At 38.8% G+C, this 15,072-nt stretch overlaps 2 long non-coding RNA genes across 4 annotated transcripts; one reads left to right on the top strand and one right to left on the bottom strand.

Moving 5' to 3' along the window:
- The first annotated feature begins 3,294 nt into the window (after window positions 1-3,294).
- LOC108875458 (uncharacterized) lies at window positions 3,295-8,826 on the top strand. The gene is made up of 7 exons (XR_001959870.2): window positions 3,295-3,572; window positions 4,083-4,266; window positions 6,093-6,278; window positions 7,443-7,520; window positions 7,869-7,930; window positions 8,111-8,201; window positions 8,306-8,826. It is a non-coding gene; the product is annotated as an uncharacterized LOC108875458 (long non-coding RNA).
- Window positions 8,827-8,861: 35 nt separating this feature from the next.
- Window positions 8,862-14,318, bottom strand: LOC108875459 (uncharacterized). Of its 3 annotated transcripts, none has more exons than XR_007811770.1 (6): window positions 14,203-14,318; window positions 12,221-12,288; window positions 11,826-11,874; window positions 11,224-11,335; window positions 10,763-10,863; window positions 8,862-10,615 (listed from the first exon to the last, which is right to left on the bottom strand). It is a non-coding gene; the product is annotated as an uncharacterized LOC108875459 (long non-coding RNA). The 3 variants fall into 3 exon arrangements; XR_007811771.1 differs by having other exon boundaries at window positions 10,772-10,858; window positions 14,203-14,317; XR_001959873.2 differs by having other exon boundaries at window positions 10,772-10,863; window positions 14,203-14,315.
- Between the last annotated feature and the right edge of the window lie 754 nt (window positions 14,319-15,072).

A 15,072-nucleotide genomic window follows, 5' to 3' on the forward strand; every position in this document is an offset into this window, starting at 1 on the left:
TCCCGTTACGCCAGGGAGTCTAGAGCGCTTGGACAGGCGTTCACAGAACCTGTAAACCAAAGCTGGGGCTCTCGCACTTTGTCTGCCTCAGGTAAGATTACAACTGGCAGTCCCTTTTCTTTTAGTGTTTGCATTTGTTTGTACAGCTCAAAATGTACTGCCAAAGGTGATCTTTAAGCGTCCAAGCTCAGCAGTAGTTGTCTTATATAGTAGTATCATGTCCAACAGACAGAATCACTTCTGTCTCTAACTGACACTCCACTGAAATCAACCCGACTCTACTGATCTCAAAGGACAAAACTTTTGACACTTTACTGTGACATTGAGTATTTTTAACTGTTTTCCATGCCTTAGTATTTTATGACATTTGTTTTTGAGTGTTTTCCAAGCCTTATTATACTATGACATTATTTAAGTGTTGTTGGGTGTTTTTCCACTGTTTGTTATGCCTTACTGTACTATGATGTTTTTTTGACTGTTTTTCATGCATTATTGTGTACTATTACAGTATTTGAGTGTTTATTACTGTTTTCATGCCTTACTGTGCTTTTACAATATTTGAGTGTTTGTGACTGTTTTTTCCATTGTTTTTTTTTGCGTGGCATTATCCAACTTGCCTGTCTTTTATGTCATTATGCAGCCCGTGCCCTTATTTTAAGAATTTGAATAAATTTAACAAAATAAAACGACCACATCTTCATTGGTATGAATCCAAAGTAATGCAGCAATGTATTTGTGCTTTTGCTTTTGCTCACATGTTAAGAGTTGATTTTAAAGCGGTGACAAATGTTTTCTCGCTAAAAATTATCAGTAATTATCACAATAAATGTCTGTGTTTATGGTCAGAACATGACAAACACTTGCCAAAAAGTAGAACTTTTTACAAACCTGAGGTAGAAAATCTAACGTAGCAAATCTAAAAGCTAACTTGCGCAAGAGGAATCTCATAGTTCTATGTACATTATACAATAAATGTGCATTAATGTTCTCGTTGTCCCTAAGCTAATCAGTGAGCGGAACATGAGGTCGTCTGACAGTACATGATGATGTCTGATTAGGAGCATCAGCTCGAGTAATGTTGGTGTCATATGGCACCAAGCTTAGGCAGAAAACAAACCTCTCATTGTCACTGCTGATCTTTTGTTCCCACCCACAGCTGCAGTCACAAGGTTTCACTAGTGACAGGGAAAGAAAGACACCATGTTCAGAGTAGCTGGACACATTGTGCATAATCAGGTGAGTTGTAATTAGAAAGGAGGATAGGAGTGAGGGGCTTCATGCTGCAAGAAGCCAGTTGAGGTGGTTTAAGCATTTTTCTGATGATGATATTGATGCACAGTGAGAAAAAGCTTTTATAAAAACACAAGAAATGTATTTTTGTAAGTAATATTAGCTCAGATGATGGTGTGCAGGTAGTGGTGATCATTTAACAGAAATCAATTAAGCAGTCAATAATCATTTTCTTGTTTTGGGCGGTGCAGCAAGATGGTTCTAGGTTGGAACCCTGGTTCACCCAGGTATTTTGTGTGTGGAGTCTGCAGTCTCCCTGAGTACTCTGGCTTTCTCCAGGTTAGGTTACTTTGTGAAGGTGGGTGTGAATAGCTGTTAGTCTCTATATGTCAGCTCTGCAAATCAAATTTAATGGTTATGATTACTGCTAATTATTTTCTCAATTAATCATTGAATCATTTTGTTCATAAAAAGCCCCACAGCCAAAACGAATGAATGAAAACCTGCCAGATTAAACTGATCATTACAGCTCCAATTTAAATATTTAAAAATGACACTGACAGTGACACCTTAGGTTCTGAAAAAGTTTACAGGCCATTTTTATTCAGTAAACAATTCATCAAAGATTTTAAAAATGTGAATAAATCAGAAGGGGTACAGTCCCACCACCAAGTTATAAATAACACCAGAGGATAAAAAGATAAGGCTTAATATCCAGCAGAAACTGATCTGGGCACAAACAGGTTAGTGTGTAATAAAGAGCAACAGAGGTGTGCTTTAGCGTGTGTTCTCAGTTGCCAAGTAAAATAAGAGTTCTTTCAGCTTAGTGGCTCAATAGGAAAACAACTGCCTGATTAAATAAGAACGTGTTCTGTGTCTGCTTGACGAGTCAGATGACGACGACGAGGTGGAGGTGGAGAAGATACAGCAGCTGACCGTATCCAAACACACGGACAGAGGAGCGCTCTGTAGACCATCTGCCGCAGCAAACAGGTGTGTGTCACACTTCCCCGGCAACTGCAGCAGCAACAGGATGATGGTTTTTCTGTTTGGAGACTGATAACGGTGAATGCACGTACAACAAAGCTAAGCTAAAGAGCACATAGAGAGACATACAGTAGAGAGTGTATTTGTTTACAGGCTCTTAAAAAAGCAAGAATATGCAAATCCTCAAACTGAAGCTTGAAAAAGTACTTAACAATTCCACAGTTATCAAAATCTGTCTGTAACAGATTGATCTGGGAGGTTAAAACAAATACTAAAAATGATTTGCGTGCACCATCCGCCCCAGGTCTCTCACAGCAACAGAGGGAGACCCTCTGCCCTCTTGACCTGACTTGTGACCTCGGCACTGACAACACACAGGAAACAGCCAGAGCAGATTAAGTTAGGATAATCGTGGCAACACTCACCAACTTGAAGTGTGTGTGTGCGCTGCACGCGCCTGTCATTCAAATCAATATTTATGCCATAGAAAAACTAAACAGATGAAGCCTTTGTGGAGAGCCAAAGAGCCGAGACACAATCACCACAATGAAATGAAGGGTGAGATGTTTTATCTCAGCGAGTGAACCTTACGAATGAGTTTGTGGATTTATAAAAGAGGTTATTTGACTTATATTAGGCTTTGAAAAGTGCAGTTTAAAGGGTTTTTGCAAAGGAGAAGCAGCCGCATCTGTAAGTTTGGGGGTCAGGAAAAAAGGACAGAAGTTAAAAGCAGAGGATGAAATAAAACCCTCATGGGATGGGGACAGACAGCTGCTGTGGCTCGTGCTCACACACAGAGTCTCCACTGTCTGCCTGTCCCTTCATGAATCCACCAGAGAACCGACAACTAGTGGGAGCTTGCGTTTTGGTCAGGCCTCCTTCACTCCAAAGCAAACTGTCTGTCCTCTCGCTTAAAAACATTTCCCAACAGTATTTCGTCTCAGTAAGATGATAAACAAGCCAAGAGCATCGAGCATCGAAGGAGCTACAATCTACACAAAACTATATTACAGATGTTGGGGGGGAGCACCAAGCTGCGTCAAGTTAGAGAGAGTGACGAGACGACTTCCGTTTTGACGGCGTTTCAAAATAAGAGGCAGAAAGTGTATGTCGTCATTGGTCACAGCGTGGCTCGTGATTGGTCACGAGTTTGTGGGAGGAGCTGTTCAGAGAGGAGAGACGGATATGAATCACGTTTGTAGCATTACCTCTGTTTGCCAGTAACTGGTAGGTCCGGATGCCTGAATTTTCTGTCGAACACCGGTGAGATGCTAAACCAAACTCTGGAGCTGTTTTTGTCGAACACGGGTCAGATGGTAAAACAAACTTTGGAGCTGTTCTGCGGCGGCGGCGAGGTGAGGCTAACACCCGGGTGTTAGCATTAGCATAAACATAGAGCGTTAGCATTAGCCTTATCGTTTGAGGATGTTTTTGGCGTGTTGTTGTTTGTTTGTATTAAAGTGTGTTTGTGTTTCTGTGGCTAATGCGTCCCTGCCACGTTGTTGCCAACTGTTTGCATGTCTGTACCATCACTAGCATGCCATTAGCATACCGTAGCATTTTACTGCTTCCTTGTAGTTTGTAGGTCCAGCTTGCTCATTTTTCACTGCATGTTTTGGTCTAATACAGTAGTAGTGTCATTTAATATAGTAATGTCATCCAGCAGTCTTGTGTAGTCTGTTGTGCTGTTGTTGTTGCTATAGTAGTCTAATGTAGTACTGTCATCCAGTAGTCTTGAGTGGTTTCTTTGTAAATTTAGTGTCCTTTGCTATCTCTACAGTTTGAAGTTCAATAGCCAGAAACACTATTTTGATGTGCTAAAAGCTATATCTTTATATTAATGTGTATTGCATTTTTCTCCACAGAATTCACATACTGGCGACGCAAAATATCCGGCTGGATTGCAGCGAACCCCAGCCAAGGTGCGTCAAGTTGGAGAGAGTGACGAGACGAATTCCGTTTTGACGGCGTTTCAAAATAAGAGGCAGAAAGTGTATGTCGTCATTGGTCACGTGCTTGTGGGAGGAGCTGTTCTGCGGCATCGGGGAGGTGAGGCTAATGCTAGTTAGCATTACGATAATGCTAACGCTCCACGTTTATGTTAACGTTAACATTAACGCTTGCTACTAATGCTAATGCTAACACCCATGCCAGGTGTTAGTCTAATGTAATAGTACTGTCATCAGTTGCCTAATCTGTTGTTGTTGTAGTGTCATTTAATATAGTAGTCATCCAGTAGTCTAGTCAGTTCTGCTACTGTTGTAGTTGTCTAATAGTCTCACGTCCTCTACTGTCTTGCATCTCTCTGCCAGTGTGTTCCACAAAGCTTACTGTGCTTCATTATCAACTGTAAAGCTCTGACTCACCTTTGTGCACTGTACTACATTTACAACAGCCTGTCGCATTATATTGTCTCTCAGGAAAGCGTTATACCTCATATTAATAGGTTAGTTTTTTTTCCTTTCTCCTCTGCTTTTTGTGTGATATTCATTATGTACTCCTTGTGTCTCCCTGTATGTTTGGATGATGTAATGCTTGTTTGTTAGTGGCTTTAATGTGATAATAAAGTGTTTAAGAAAAAGAAGAAAAAAAAGTAAGCGTATGTCGTCATTGGTCACAAGCTTCTGGGAGGAGCTATTCAGAGAGGAGAGACGGATATGAACCACGTTTGTGGCATTGCCTCTGTTTGGCAGTACTGCTAGGTCCGGATGGATGCTGGGTGTTAGCGTTAGCATTATTAGCAAGCGTTAACGTTAACATAACCATAGAGCGTTAGCATTAGCCTTATCGTTTGAGGATGTTTTTGGCATGTTGTTTGTTTGGGTTGAAGTGTAATTGTGTCTCTGTGGCTAATGCGTCCCTGCCACGTTGTTGCCAAGCGTTTATTAGTCTGTTTGTCTACAACTGTTTGCATGTCTGTACCATCACTAGCACGCCATTAGCATACCGTAGCATTTTCGAATCAGCTATGAACCACGTTCGAATCATTGCTTCCGTTTCCGCTTCAGTAGTGCGGGGGAACGTCGCCACCGAGGTCCGGATGCTTAAGCTTTGTGTCGAACACGGGTTCGTGTTTCTGTGGGTCAGGCAATTGTTTATTAGTCTGTGTGTTTACAAGTGTTTGCATCTCTGTACCGGTACTAGCATACCGTAGCAATTTACAGCTGTGGAGCTGTTTTTTGGCGAGGTAAGGGTAATGCTAATGCTAATGCTGGGGGTTAGTTAGTAGCAAGCATTAACATTAACGTTAACATAAGCTTTATCGTTTGAGGATGTTTTTGGCATGTTGTTTGTTTGTTTGGGTTGAAGTGTGTTTGTGTTTCTGTGGCTAATGCGTCCCTGCCACGTTGTTGCCAAGCGTTTATTAGTCTGTTTGTCTACAACTGTTTGCATGTCTGTACCATCACTAGCACGCCATTAGCATACCGTAGCATTTTACTGCTTCTTTGTAGTTTGTAGCTCCAGCTTGGTCATTGTAAGTCAGTTTATGGTGGATTATCGTCGTCACGTTTCTTCTAGTTGCGGGTCTAGCAGTTTTCAGTGTGGCATTGATCATTTTGCAATTTAGTTTTTTGCGTCGTTGGCGTTTGTGTGTCTTTGTGGTAGTAATCTATCCATAGCCATTGATTGATACCCTCACCATTTGTTTGTCGTGACTGAAATTATTATAAAAACGATTTTAAAAATGGCTTTCCTCTCTGAGATCAATGAAGTCATATTGTAGTAACATGATGAATTTATTCACCTCAAAAGTCAAAGTGTGATTGTTGGTTGCAGTGTTTAGTTTTCAGTGTTGTATTCTTCTACATTGTTCAGGTGTTGGAGGTAAACTGTTCTTTATTAATGAGGTTATTTGTTGTACTTGTGTTTTCCAGGTTTACTGGTTCAGCTGCTGCAGCCTGGACACAAACACCAGCTCCCACCTTAGAAAGCAAACAGAGGCCTGGACTACGAAGGGAGTTTAACCCACTCTGATTTAACTCGGGTTATCAAGGAACGTCGGGGTTGACAGACGTCGGCTGCCTCGATCTGCGTTAACTACAGCGACGATGAAGATGTCGGTAAGTTGAGTCAGTGTTGACTTAATTCTCGTAATTCTCAGAGGAAGAGCGCACGTTTATTCTGTGGGTTTACGAGGAATTTAAAGAGACTGTAACGACACCGCAGTAAAACCGCGGCTGTCAACAAAGCCTGGGAGTCTGGTCACGTGTTCTCTGGATTCTTAATCTGTAATATGAGTTGTAAGGACACGGAAAATATGAGATGGTTTTTCAGATACTTGGATTACAGTCAACACGTGGGTCACATGTCTGAAAATGAGCTGTTACTCACAGTGAATGATGATCTGCCTGGAACACTCTGGCTGTATATGTATGAACTTCATGTTAACAGTATGTAACAAGATTCTATAAAGTGGTACACATTCATATTTCCCATCATTAATACTGCATGTGTTGGTATGATATAGTAGTAGTGTCATTTAATATAGTACTATTATCTAGTTGTCTTGTCTAGTCTGTTTTGCTGTTGTTGTTGATGTAGTAGTAGTCTAATATAGTAGTGGTGTTTACCACAGTATTGTCATCTAGTCTGTTGTAGTTGTAGTAGCGTCATTTAATATAGTACTATTATCCAGTAGTCTTGTCTAGTCTGTTCTGCTGCTGTTGTAGTCGTCTAATACAATCGTAGTGTCGTCTAATAGTCTCACGTCCTCTACTGTCTTGCATCTCTCTGCCAGTGCGTTCCACAAAGCTTACCGTGCTTCATTATCAACTGTAAACCTCTGACTCACCTTTGTACTACAATTACAACAGCCTGTTGCATTATATTGTCTCTCAGGACAATAGTACCCCCAGCCACATTTAAAGGATTATTGAAATCGATAATATGCAACAGTAATGATGCTAAATTCTGCTGCTTGAGTGTGAGAAAGAAAAATAACAAATTTGAAAAATTAAAAGTGGAGAATGCAGAGCATGAAAAACAAAGTTCACAGTAATGTACATGATTCCACATGATTTCCCAAATAGTTCTTGTGATTGGTTCTCAAAGATGTGATGCTTTGTCTTGTCATATGTGACAGCTCATTTTATGAGACAGTTTTCTTATGTTTTGAAAATGTAATGTTGAATACTTTTCTGTGTTTTCATGGTTAAACTGTTGATGAACAGGTCACAGTATATTGATCATTGTGCTTTGTATGTTTCTCTCTTTATGTCCTCCAGGTGTCTCCACTTCACGTCCACGATCAGAGAATCTTTGAACAATGAAGGAATTGTTTAGACCAGGACAGAGGCCTCCAGGTAATTCACAAACAGCTTCATCACCTGTCCAACACAGAGCACTGGTGTTAAGTTATATATCATCTTGGTTACCTGTCTCTCATTTTGTCTGCAACTCTTGACCAAATGTAGTTAAAATTTATCTTACGATGGAGAAACAAACATTTCAATCCACTGCTGTTGTGACTTCTCCAGTCAGAGCAGCTTCTTCTGTGTTTGTGTAGAAAACAAATGTAACTGATGAATCCAGAACAAGAAGAATTTAGTGTCTTTTACTTCTATCGAGCGTTCAATACCCAGAAACGCTTTTATGTTGATGTGTTAAAAGTTACATGTTTATATGAATGTTTGTTGTGTTTTTCTCCACAGAATTCAAACTTCAACCATTCAATCACAGAGAGAAGAGACAGACATGAAGATGTTTCCAGAAGGTCAGTGTTGATTTTTTAGTCTGACTCTGTCATTTAGAACAGAATAGAAACTTACAAAATTTATTAGTGTAAGAGAATATAATCTGGTGTCATATAGTGTAGTGTAGTGTAGTGTAGTTTAGTGTTCTTCTTGTCTCTTATTAATTAAGTTTTCTCTGTTTCATAACACCCTACATACAGGTCTCTGAAACGCCACCAGTGCTGTCGCATATCTCCTAACGCCAGGGAGTCAAGAGCGCTCGGACAGGCGTTCACACTTTGTCTGCTTCAGGTAAGATTACAAGTCGCAGTACCTTTACCTTTACCTTTTCTTTTAGTGTTTGCATTTGTTTGTATAGCCTCAAAATTTAAATACTGTTGTTTTCTTTCATCCAGAATCACTTCTGTGTCCAACCGACCCTCCTCCCACTGAAATCAACACGACTCAACTCTACTGTGACATTGAGTATTTTTAACTGTTTATGATTGTTTGTTATGCTTTACTGTATTATGACATTTTTGACTGTTGTTCACTGTTTTGTATGTCTTTTTATTGTGTGACAATAAATTGTGTGTGTGTGTATTGTGTTTCCTGTTAGGAAGAGATAGCAGAGGAATGAGAGTAAAGGGATGGGACACCCTTTGGCCCAGCCCTTTACTCAGATAGGACAGTGTAGATGAGCATGGGAATAACATGCAATAAACCCTTAGCTGGGGCACATGAGCCTATATGGGCGCCCCATTTTTTTTTATTTTTTTTTTCTGTTTTTTTTCCCATTGACATTTTTTTAATTTTTCCATTCAAATTTTTGACATTTTTCTTTTTTCAATGTAACACTTAAGAATAAAATTTTTCCTCCAAAATTTCTATTGTTTTCTATACAAAAAATACATTGAATAAAAACCTCTAAACCACACCCCTTTTTATGCAAATGATATTAATTTATTCACTAATTTGCATATCAAAAAATTTTTACCCTGAACCCACCCGTCACCACCCAGCTCGTTGACTGAGTGGAACTCGTACCATATTGCAAATCGGACCGTGAAAATATTGTTTTATTGAAACAATAGGGAAAACACAATTAAAACAGTTCAGAAGAACACATGAACATAAGACACTTGCAACAAAACAGTTGAGAGGAACAACACATTAAAACAGTTGGGAAGATCACATGAACATAAGACACTTGCAACAAGACAGTTGACAGGAACAACACATTAAAACAGTTGGGAAGAACACATGAACATAACACACTTGCAACAAGACAGTAGAGGGAACACAATTAAGACAGTTCAGAAGAACAACGCATTAAAACAGTTGGGAAGATCACATGAACATAAGACACTTGCAACAAGACAGTTGAGAGGAACAACACATTAAAACAGTTGGGAAGATCACATGAACATAAGACACTTGCAACAAGACAGTTGACAGGAACAACACATTAAAACAGTTGGGAAGAACACATGAACATAACACACTTGCAACAAGACAGTAGAGGGAACACAATTAAGACAGTTCAGAAGAACAACGCATTAAAACAGTTGGGAAGATCACATGAACATAAGACACTTGCAACAAGACAGTAGAGGGAACACAATTAAGACAGTTCAGAAGAACAACGCATTAAAACAGTTGGGAAGAACACATGAACATAAGACACTTGCAACAAGACAGTAGAGGGAACACAATTAAGACAGTTCAGAAGAACAACGCATTAAAACAGTTGGGAAGATCACATGAACATAAGACACTTGCAACAAGACAGTAGAGGGAACACAATTAAGACAGTTCAGAAGAACAACGCATTAAAACAGTTGGGAAGAACACATGAACATAAGACACTTGCAACAAGACAGTAGAGGGAACACAATTAAGACAGTTCAGAAGAACAACGCATTAAAACAGTTGGGAAGATCACATGAACATAAGACACTTGCAACAAGACAGTAGGAACAACACATTAAAACAGTTGGGAAGAACACATGAACATAACACACTTGCAACAAGACAGTAGAGGAAACACAATTAAGACAGTTCAGAAGAACAACGCATTAAAACAGTTGGGAAGATCACATGAACATAAGACACTTGCAACAAAACAGTATGGAAAACACAATTAAGACAGTTGAGAGGAACAACGCATTAAAACAGTTGGGAAGATCACATGAACATAAGACACTTGCAACAAAACAGTAGAGGGAACACAATTTAAGACAGTTGAGAGGAACAACACATTAAAACACTTGGGAAGATCACATGAACATAAGACACTACGAAAAACACAATTAAGACAGTTGGGAAGAACACATGAACATAAGACACTTGCAACAACACAGTAGGTAGAATACAATAACAACAGACCATACATATAAAAAAACTCACATACTTTGACTAACGCAAACAAATACACATGAAACAAAAATAATACTAAATAACATTGATTAAACAAAACACTGTGACAATATTTACACACTGTCTTTAATTTTATTAACTAGACAACATTTGACATTTCTACAACATCACTTTTGTAATATCAATTTGAAAACACATACAAAACTTATACTATTACTTTTAATCCAATTAATACTAAACATAAGCAATGTCAGTACTCTCTCTTGCACACTTGACGTGAAGCAGCTGCTGAATTACGTGCACGCCTCTCTCCCACTCACAAACACTCTGTGTGATCACAGACACACCTGCAGGAAACATACAAAGACAAATGATCAGTACACTACTGGCAATTCAACAACACAACTGAAACTAAACATTTAACTGCATATTTTTCTCAAATACTGTAAAATGAAACATGTCAAAACTTTTGTCCTTTCACATCGCCTACTTACCACTCTTACCATATAAATGAATTCCCCAAAACGCAGCACTGTTGATTTCACTGTATCTCATTTACAAAAGTGATTCCTTCTGTTCTTTTACTGCACCTGGACTGGATGAAAGAAAACAACACAGATTAGATAAACTCACTCCTGCTCTTCTCCTTTTTCACCAACACATCACATAACAAAAAAACACCTATCTTCACATAAGAATGGTTGATTAATTGGAAACTTACACTACATGATTGTCTCTTGTCACTGCAGTACATCTGCACCTCTCTGCTGCAGAAAACACATTGTGCCATGTTTAAGCTTTTACACTGACATAAATGCTGCAGGTACTCAACAACACAAGTAAATAAGTGCCAAAGGAACAATCCTGTCTCATTTCTCTTCTATATAAAGATGTATGTACCACAGATATTAAATAACAATACTACTACCGATGACCTCAGACACTTAAAGATCACCTTTCATTTACAAATTCCATGAACACCTCTCCAAGCACTCTTGACTCCCTGGCATTACATGATAGCCTTCCACACGCAGCTGTTCTTGCAAAACTGCTGGCATTTCGCAGACCTATACGTACAGCATTATGAAACACAGACAAATCAACAACGGAAATTAAAAAAAGATATACACAACTATATTCTCTTACACTAATGAATTTTGTAGTTAACCACCACATCTGAATGCTCATAAAACTTGTTAGCATCCTCAACCATTTGTAGACTTTAACTGCAAGCACGAGACGCCCGAAAACAAAACATTACAATAATCCAGTAATTCTGACACCTACTTTGACAAATATAAACTTTTAAATTCTGTGTAACACACTAATGCCATTTCAACTTAGTCACATGAAAATCCTGAGAAAATAAGATTCTCTCTAAGCATATCCACTAAAGCCAGTGAAACCGCACACTGACAACTACCATCCTATTGAATAAATGTATTTTGACACAATCTCTTCTGCATGACTTTTACACTTGAAATTTAAAGACTTTCAGTTAAGGCTTTCTCTTCTACTCTACACTTTTATATTACTGGCATCACAATAAACACTGACCTTCTGGAAACATCTTCATTTCTGTCATCTAATGCTTGAACTTTGAATTCTGTGGACAAAAACACAATACACATTCATATAAACATGTAACTTTTAACACATCAACGTAAAAACATTGCTGGGTTTTCAACGCTCAAACTGTACAGATAGAGACAGAAATAAACGACACTAAATTCGTCTTGTTCTGGATTCATCACTTGTTTTCTACACAGAAGAAGCTCCTCATATTCACACAAAAGCAGTGGATGGAAATGTTTGTTTCTCCATCGTAAGATAAATTTTAACTACATTTGGTCAACAAATGCAAACAAAATGAGAGACAGATAACCAAGATGATATATAATTTAATGGCAGTGTTCTGTGTTGGACAGGTGATGAAGATCTTTGTGAATTACCTGGAGGCCTCTGTCCTGGTCTAAACAATTCCTTCATTGTTCAAAGACTCTCTGATCATGGACATGAACTGGAGGAAATAAAGAGATAAAACACAATGATCAATACACTGTGACCTGTTCATGAACACTTTAACCATGAAAACACAATGTCACATATGACAATCACATTGAATCATGTACGTTTTTGAAAGCACGGTTTTAACATATGGTATTTTAAATTATACTTCACTCCTCAAACAGAAAATTACCTCACAACTATTAACAATTCTTATGTATTACTATGACCACTACTATTTTCTGACACGATTAAACAGCTATAATTACTATTATAAATACAGAGCAGACACGTGTACCACTAAGCAAAAGTACTAAGTTATCAGAGTAACTTCGTGACATCATGTGTACCATCCCACTTGAGCTGTACTATGAACAGTGGATAGCTTTTACCCAGGGTAATTAAAGCTGCATCTCTGAACTGCTATCTACCTAAGTACTAGCCCCATACGTAGATACCAGCACAACAGCAAAGAGACCCTAACTCTGCAGGACACGGTTTGTCTAAAAACCGTCAGCCCCGACCCCCACCAAAAAAAGAACATACGTACCAGATGGTGACGTATGTGAACCAATATATGGTGTTTTTTATGCACTGCATTTTCAACTTTTTATTTTGTTAATTTTCTTTCTCACAGTCAAGCATCAAAAATTACCATCATTACTGTTACATATTATCAATTTCAATAATCCTTTACATGGGGCCTAAGTATTATTGTCCTGAGAGACAATATAATGCGACAGGCTGTTGTAAATGTAGTACAGTGCACAAAGGTGACTCAGAGCTTTACAGTTGATAATAAAGCACAGTAAGCTTTGTGGAACACACTGGCAGAGAGATGCAAGACAGTAGAGGACGTGAGACTATTAGACGACACTATTATTATATTAGGCAACAGCAGAACTGACTAGACTAGACTACTATATTAAATGACACTACTACTATATCAAACCAAAACATGCAGTATTAATAATGGGAAACATGAATGTGTACCACTTTATAGAATCTCTCTATTTCATCCAGGTTCACATTTCCACTGAGGCTGAAATACTGTTAACATGAAGTTCATACTAAGCATAACAGCATTACATTCAAACATATACAGCCAGAGTGTTCCACACAAATCATCATTCACAGAGAGTAACAGCTCATTTTCAGACATGTGACCCACGTGTTGACTGTAATCCAAGTATCTGAAAAATCATCACATATTTTCCCTGTCCTTCCAGCTCATATTACACATTAAAATTCCACAGAACGTGTGACCACTCTCCCTGGCTTTGTTGACAGCTGCGGTGTCGTTACAGTCTCTTTAAATTCCTCGTAAACCCACAGAATTAACGTGCGCTCTTCCTCTGAGAATTGACTCAACTTACCGACATCTTCACCGCAAACAAATGGTGAACGGATCAATGAATAAAATAGTGCCACACAAACGACAAAGAGGCAAAAAAAACTAAATTGCAAAACGATCACAATGCCACACTGAAAACCACTAGACCCGCAACTACAAGAAACGTGACGACGATAATCCACCATAAACTGATTTAAAATGACCAAGCTGGAGCTACAAACTACAAAGAATCAGTAAACTCCTAAGGTATGCTAGTAATGGTACAGAGATGCAAACGCACAGACTAATAAGCAGTTGCCTGAGCCACAGAAACACAATTACACTTCAACCCAAACAAAGAAAAAAGACGCCAAAAAACATCCTCAAACGATAAGGCTAATGCTAACGTTAATGTTAACGCTTGCTATTAGTGAGACTGGACGCTGAGCACACCTGCGGCGAGGGCGTTAGCATTAGCCTCCCCTCGCCGCAGGTGTGCTCAGCGTCCAATCTCACCCGTGTTCGACAAAAAACAGCTCCAGAGTTTCTTTTAGCATCACATCCGTGTTAGACACAAAGTTTAAGCATCCGGACCTCGATGGCGACGTTCCCCCGCACAACTGGCAAACGGAAGTAATGATCCGAACGTGGCTCATATCTGATTCGCCTCTCTGAACAGCTCCTCCCAGAAGCTCGAGCCACGACATACGTTAGCTAACAGGAAGATGCTCTACTGCTATTGCGAATCTGAGACTTCAATAAACCCATTTTAAGCATCTAAACAGTTTACGACACGAGTAAAGGTGCTTTTTCACGAAATGTTAAATATCGAACTCCATTTCATTACATTATAAAACACTTGGGTCTTATACGCAAGTACTTTGGAAGGTTAACAAAAAGACGTAAAAATCGAGAAATGAGCATCATACCAGATAAACAGTGCAATATATCTCGTGGTTAGAACCCATATAAACATTATCGAGAGAGATTAAAAACCCATCGCGTGTACCACGGGAGACTTGGAATACCAAGCTCAGCATTTCCTTAAGTCATTATGCATAAATAGTGTGTGCTATAGCCAATATATACTTTGAACACCTTCACTGACAATAAAAACTGACACATTGATTATTACACTTTGATATGGGTATGAGCTTTCTACAATACTTGTCTTATTTTTTGCCACAGAAAATACATGTGTTCTGCATTTTGGCATGAATTCTCTCATCTACTCCAACAAAAACAAAGCAATCCCAAGTAATCAGTAGTCAAACAAATAAATTAGTACTTGAGTCCTGACAAACTGACGAAAACCGCTCAACCAATTCATATTTACTACAAACAAAACAAATCTGTGACAGCAAATGGTCAAAAGAAAAGTATCAAACAATGGCTCTCTTGCAAAATTGTGAGCCTAATATTTTTTTCTGTTCTGGACACAGGATGAAATTGGATAAAGTATCC

The sequence above is a fragment of the Lates calcarifer genome, unplaced genomic scaffold (assembly GCF_001640805.2).
Source record: "Lates calcarifer isolate ASB-BC8 unplaced genomic scaffold, TLL_Latcal_v3 _unitig_5644_quiver_1007, whole genome shotgun sequence".
Classification (NCBI taxonomy): Eukaryota; Metazoa; Chordata; class Actinopteri; family Centropomidae; genus Lates; species Lates calcarifer.